This window comes from Macrobrachium nipponense, chromosome 16 (genome assembly GCF_015104395.2).
Source record: "Macrobrachium nipponense isolate FS-2020 chromosome 16, ASM1510439v2, whole genome shotgun sequence".
Classification (NCBI taxonomy): Eukaryota; Metazoa; Arthropoda; class Malacostraca; order Decapoda; family Palaemonidae; genus Macrobrachium; species Macrobrachium nipponense.
The window spans coordinates 34,988,118-34,994,493 of record NC_087209.1 but is presented as its reverse complement, the minus strand read 5'-3'; positions in this window follow the sequence as shown (position 1 = coordinate 34,994,493).

Here is a 6,376-nt window from a genome sequence, read left to right as displayed (position 1 = left end):
TAATAACAATCGTACCAATAACTGTTTCAGTTTAAATTAAGGTAGATGCGGAAATATCTAGTCTAGTGGAAGTTTCTACTAGCTACCGTCAGAATGATTCTTTAACTACTCTGATTAGCTATTTTATAAAAATGCCACGCTGGTGATTTCCTATTTTAAACCCTCAGATAAATCGAGCCTGATCTACATTAGAAAATGTTAACTGACGACTCATGGCTTACTTAGGATTTTTCTTTTATTTTTTAATCAGTACGCAAACATACCTTTTGAACTTTATTTGATTCAACTTTTAAATTCATATCACGAGAACGACCACCTAAAAGATACCCGAACATTAAAAGTAAATAAATGTGTTACATTCCGAATTGAATCATTCATGATCGAAGTATGTGCTGTATCTTATTGACCCTTGGACATTGATAAGACAAAACCAACACCGAACCAAGAATAGGAGACTCCAAAATTGTCCCCAGACAAATAGAGGTAAAAATAAAACTGGAGACTCCCTAAGGTTCATGGTTTTATACGAGCGTAGACCGTGAGCACATAAATCATAAAATGTATGCGTTGATATAACCTTGTAGACAGGAAAATGGACGTACGCGCATCCATAAGCGCCTTCCCCATCCTTCCGCGTAAGTACATATAAAAAAAAGGAGAAGAAGAAGCAGAGGAGGAAGAAGAGTATATTTACCCACACGAGCGAAAACAACCGAATACGTAGCGATAATACCTATCTATAAACATATATACACAGAAGAGGCGCACGAGCATACACTCCTTCGCAACCCGCCGGGGCTACGAGGGGCAACACTCCATCTAAATGTGTGTTTCCATATCCATCTCATCCTGAGCAGAGGGTGAAGCGTTCATTTTCCTTTGCTATTTGTGTTGCACATCTGCCTCTTGCATGCTCAGGCGACATCACACAAGATTGTGGCTCCTTTTATTGGTATTTTGTGGAGAGCCTAGCGAAGACTGTCCTTTGTTACAGGTGGAGGAGGAGGAGGAGGAGGAGGAGAGGCAGGAGCTGCAGAGGCAGGAGGAGGAGGAAAAAATGACGAAGAAGGAAAAGATGTGGAGGAAGGAGAAACAGGGGTGAGGAGGGGGTTGTTTCTTCAAGGCTTGCCTTAAACATACCTCTTTACCCTCGAGACTCTCTCTCTCTCTCTCTCTCTCTCTCTCTCTCTCTCTCTCTCTCTCTCTCTCTCTCTCTCTCTCTCTCTCTCTCTTGTATATGTATATATACATATATTTTTAACTGAATGTATCTGCTACGCCTTTTGTACTTTAAAAATGAAAGAAATGACAAAAATCTGATTAAATTCTTGAGAGTGCTCTCTTAATGTCTTATGAAACAGCAAAAGTTTGGTATTTTCCGCATGCACAGATTCTGGAATTAGCTTAAGAATATAAACTGTCTTCTATACCCATAAGCTCAGTATTCGGACACGATTGCACGTGGGGGTGGATGTATGAATCCACTCATTATAATGTATATATATATATATATGTATGTATGTATGTATGTATATGTATATATATGCATATATATACATATATTTATACATATACATATATATATATATATATATATATACGTATATATATATATATATATATATATATATATATATATATATATATAAATTGAACCCACCTCTCACTAAATCCCGAGGCAGATCCTTAAAGGATTCGTAAGTACCATTTCTGCCTTTACAACACTAATCTGTCACAATTAGTCGATTGTTTTATCCCACCATACTTATGAACAGGAAGGTTAACATCCTTTGTTAAACTATATTTCACACACACACATACACACACACACACACACACACACACACACACACACACACACACACACACATATATACATATATATATATATATATATATATATATATATATATACACATATATATATACATATATATATATATATGTATATATATATATATATATATATATATATACACACATCAATTAGGGTACGAATGCATTCAACTTTAGAAAATGTGTGTGCAACAATGAACGTGAAATATGGACGTTTCAGAACCCATAAACTAATGCACATTTATGACCAGTAATGTCTGAAGCGATTACGTATTTAAGATGAATCTTGAACACTGTAGCAAGTACCACATTTTTATTTACAGCCGTACCAAAATTATTACCAATGGATTATAATGCATTTATATCTATTGCATAAACGTTTTGTAAAGTGTAAGTATTCTATCATGTGCGCATTTTGCACGTATAAAAGTTCTTGGTAAATCAAACGTACACCATAAAATCATGGTAAACATATTTTCTTGATTAAATTAAGATTTTTACGGTCAAGAATAATTAGTGAAATTATAAACTTCTATCACTTTCGGAACCATTCGTTGACGTCACATTTAAAAAGCAGTGAAAAACTTTTATTCATTCTAAAGAATCTGTTACTCTGTAGCGAGAAAACAATATTTCAGCTGACCAGATGATCGGATCTATATAACTTCACAATAATTTGACCACGTTTCACGGTGTGTGTATTAACCTGTAAGGATAGTTGGTTACCTTAGCTGAATGTATGAAGGTTTGGTGAACCTACCTCCAAATTAAACGTTAAACAACTACGAGTACACTGCTAATGAATGGCTACGTTTTCAACAGCGACTACTATTCGCTCTTTTAAGATCTTGTAGAAGTCACAAGGATTAGAAAATTCCGAGTCAGTATATCCCGTTAAAGATTTGTCAGTCAGCTGATTAACCAGACGTGTCACTGTCTTGGCAAGGGAACGTTTCTCTGTTTATTCATAGCAAGTCAGAAGCATTCATAACACCCAGTAAAAGTCAACGAGCTGTAAAAGCTGTTAAGGCAGACTGGCTATTCGTTTAAATATAAATCAACTACGCTTAACTCTCACTTGGCTAGAATGATCACCAAGGTTCACTGCTAAAGGATATTGTCGTATTAACTTAAAATCCCCACAAGGTGGCTATTTTACAAGGTGACCATCATCTGGATTGTAAAATGTACCGCTTTGCCCTTGATATTAGTTGAATTCTCTAATCAGTATGGGTTTAGCCTCTCTCTCTCTCTGTCTCTCTCTCTCTGTCTGTCTCTCTCTCTCTGTATATATATATATATATATATATATATATATATATATATATATAAGACTGTATTTTTTAAAATCTACTTTGAATTTCAATATAAGAATCACACAAACTTTTGACACGGCTGGATAATTGACGTGTCTTTTGTGTCACACACAAACTAATTCTCCTCTGAAAAGAACATAACATAATTCATTTATGCTACTTCCGTACTAAATGTGAATATTAATAATAAACTGAGTGAAAATGAAATCTGCGTCAATCAAACTAAGTTGGGTAGCGAGGTACTAGTAGCTGAAAATGTATCCTTGTTTAGCGAGGATTCAACTTTCTTTGGGTGTACAACCATAGAGACACCCTCTGATGGCAACATAAATACGCACGTCGAAACATATTTAACATTTAGGTCTACCATATCTGATTTTATGCACTTTAAAATTTGTATCCTTACGAATGACAGCACTTAAAACTACGGGATCAGTTAAGCGATGAATCGTGGAAGGGTGAGTACCTGACCTACCATGGGAGATTGGTGATATTTCACTGTTGTTAAGCCCAAAATACAATTCACTTTGGGTTAAATGGAAGCTGGCATTCAAAATGCTTTATATCTCAACACTGAAATGTTAAGAGTAGCACCTGGATTTGTGGGATGAGTCATCGTGGGACAGCCACCCAGAGGAAACAAGGGATTTTTTTTATTTGGAAGGTCTACAGATCACACAAGATTTAATTACCGCTGAATAAATAGGTGTCTACTTAGTGTATTCCATATATTATATTAAACTATACAGAGTAAGGATGAAAAATGACGAAACATCAACATAAAACCAATTTAGTTTGTATTACACGCTTGCTAAGGAAAAGCTCCTTTTGTCAAAGGCATTCACTTGATAGCAAGATTATATATGATATATTATTGCAAGAACAATAACAATATTTGACACTAACTATGCTCTATTAGTACTACTGAAAAACCTGCTTCGCTCCGTCATGGAGTTACACTAAACACAAGAACTAAATCAAAACAATGTGACCTGGTGTGATACAAAACTGGAGTAAGGTAATCACATCACACATGGATTTGTAATGGTGACTTCTTACCTGCCACCATGTTCATCCATTACCTCTGAAGATTAAATATATATATATATATATATATATATATATATATATATATATATATATATATACACAGATATATAAAGTAAACAATGGCTTAGGGGAAATAAGCAGATCATCATATACAAAAATAACGATGTGCTATAGCATTCCATTGCTGATCAAGTAACTGAAATGAGTGAGGTCTTGAACAAAGGGCTGCGTCACCAACTACCCAGAAACTAAAATGCCGCAGTGGTTCTAAGTAGCCGTACACTGCAGTTATGGGCATATATGCCACGCCCTTCTTGATGCAAGATGAGCTTGACATAAAAGGCAGAACCCCAAATCTTGATACATGAAGTAGTTTCAGCCATAGGACTAGAGACATTTGAAATCCTGTTATTAGGTGTCTTCGGTAGACTTGACGAGTTCTCAAGCATATACAAACTTTTGTCCATCACAAGTGGAGGACAATGATCATCAATCACACAGTCGACAGCAATCACGGGAAAGGTCTGTGGTCTTAAGATGTAAAGTTACCAGTCCTGTTATGACTGCTAATGAAGCCAAGATTGGCCTGTTTGACACATAACAGACACCTTATACTGCATGTGGGGTCAGGCATTACTGAAGTTGCCAGATGCTAGTTGGGGATGGAAGAGTTACTGTGAGATATGAAATATATTCTGGACTGCTCTTACATTTACCACAAAATGCTGTCACGAATAGAATAAATGTAGATTAAACAAGGAATAGAAAGTGCAAATGTTACAGTTATAGACTCATTTACGCTGGTTTTTATCAATGCGCTAATCAAGCCTAAACAGGATAAGGCAGACTGGAATCATTTGAGCACTTCAATGGTGTACTTGCTGTTGAACTGGAACTTAAATTACGACATGAAAATTGAGAGACAGATGTTTCATGTCAATTGATTTGCAAGTGTTGCTAAGTGCTAATAGAGCATGGTAGGCTCTTTCTCAGAGCTGACCTAGTGTCAGATGAACAAAATACTTGAAACGATACCAAAACCACCACATTGGAGCGCTGTACTTCAAGAACTACATGGAAGTTTTCACAGAAAATGTCCAACGTGTAGAAATTTTAGGTGTCTGGGATAATTTCCTTTAAGAGTACCCAAAGTAGAGCGTTCATGGTAATTTTTCATCTGCCATCTGCGGCATTGTCAGGGAATAATTAGTTTACAATGCAATGTCTTATACTATACCTATTATGTTTTTGATCATATCCTTAAAAACATAAAAAAAGTATAAAAAATTGTATTCAGTATATAAAACATAGAGAGAGAGAGAGAGAGAGAGAGAGAGAGAGAGAGAGAGAGAGAAAATGTGTCCTCCCCAACTAAATGTGCACCTCTTTTGTTTATTTTTTCAGGTTATTAGTATTTCACACAACCCTGTTGTCTGCATAATCGTTTCGCTTGCCTGTTGTTTCGGTGCTATTCTAGTTTTCAGTATTATGTAAGTTGCACAGTAGATATTAAAGCTGTACTTTTGCGGGAATAACATTAAACTAAAGTTAGGAACGAACACTTATTCCCTCTAAATTCACATAGAGATGCTAGGCAAATAGCAAGATTAATACTCTAAACACTGCAGATAATGTCCTTTCATGTAAAATTACTGCACAGATGGACAGCGGTATCTGACGAAAGATGGCGCATGCGCACTGACACACCCGTATGTGCCGACACGAAGTCAATGGTCCACAGAAAGGTTGAAGTTCAACTGTTGCTCTTTTTTTGTACAAACACTTTTTTTCTATTCTATTAGTATTTGTACACATTCATTCGACTTTTCGTCCTCCACCCTGCCGCGAAAAAAGGGGGGAAAAATGAGCGGAATATGCAAAAGATTATGCGGAGGGGGAAGAGTCGAAATGCATAACAAAGGCTGCCTTTCATCACAAAAGAGAAGATAAAAAGACGGAGAGTCTGTATACATCTGAAACAAAAAAGGGAAATCCTACTCGCTAAGAGAATTCTATTAATTAAAGAATTAAAGTTTATTCTCCATCTGTTATCAAATTGACGCATTTGCTTGGTGGCGCGTAATTCTAACATCGCCCTTCGCGTATCTATAACAATTTCCGAGTTACTGCTCTCAGAAAATGGTGATAGGACCTTTTTTTTATCATTGTATATC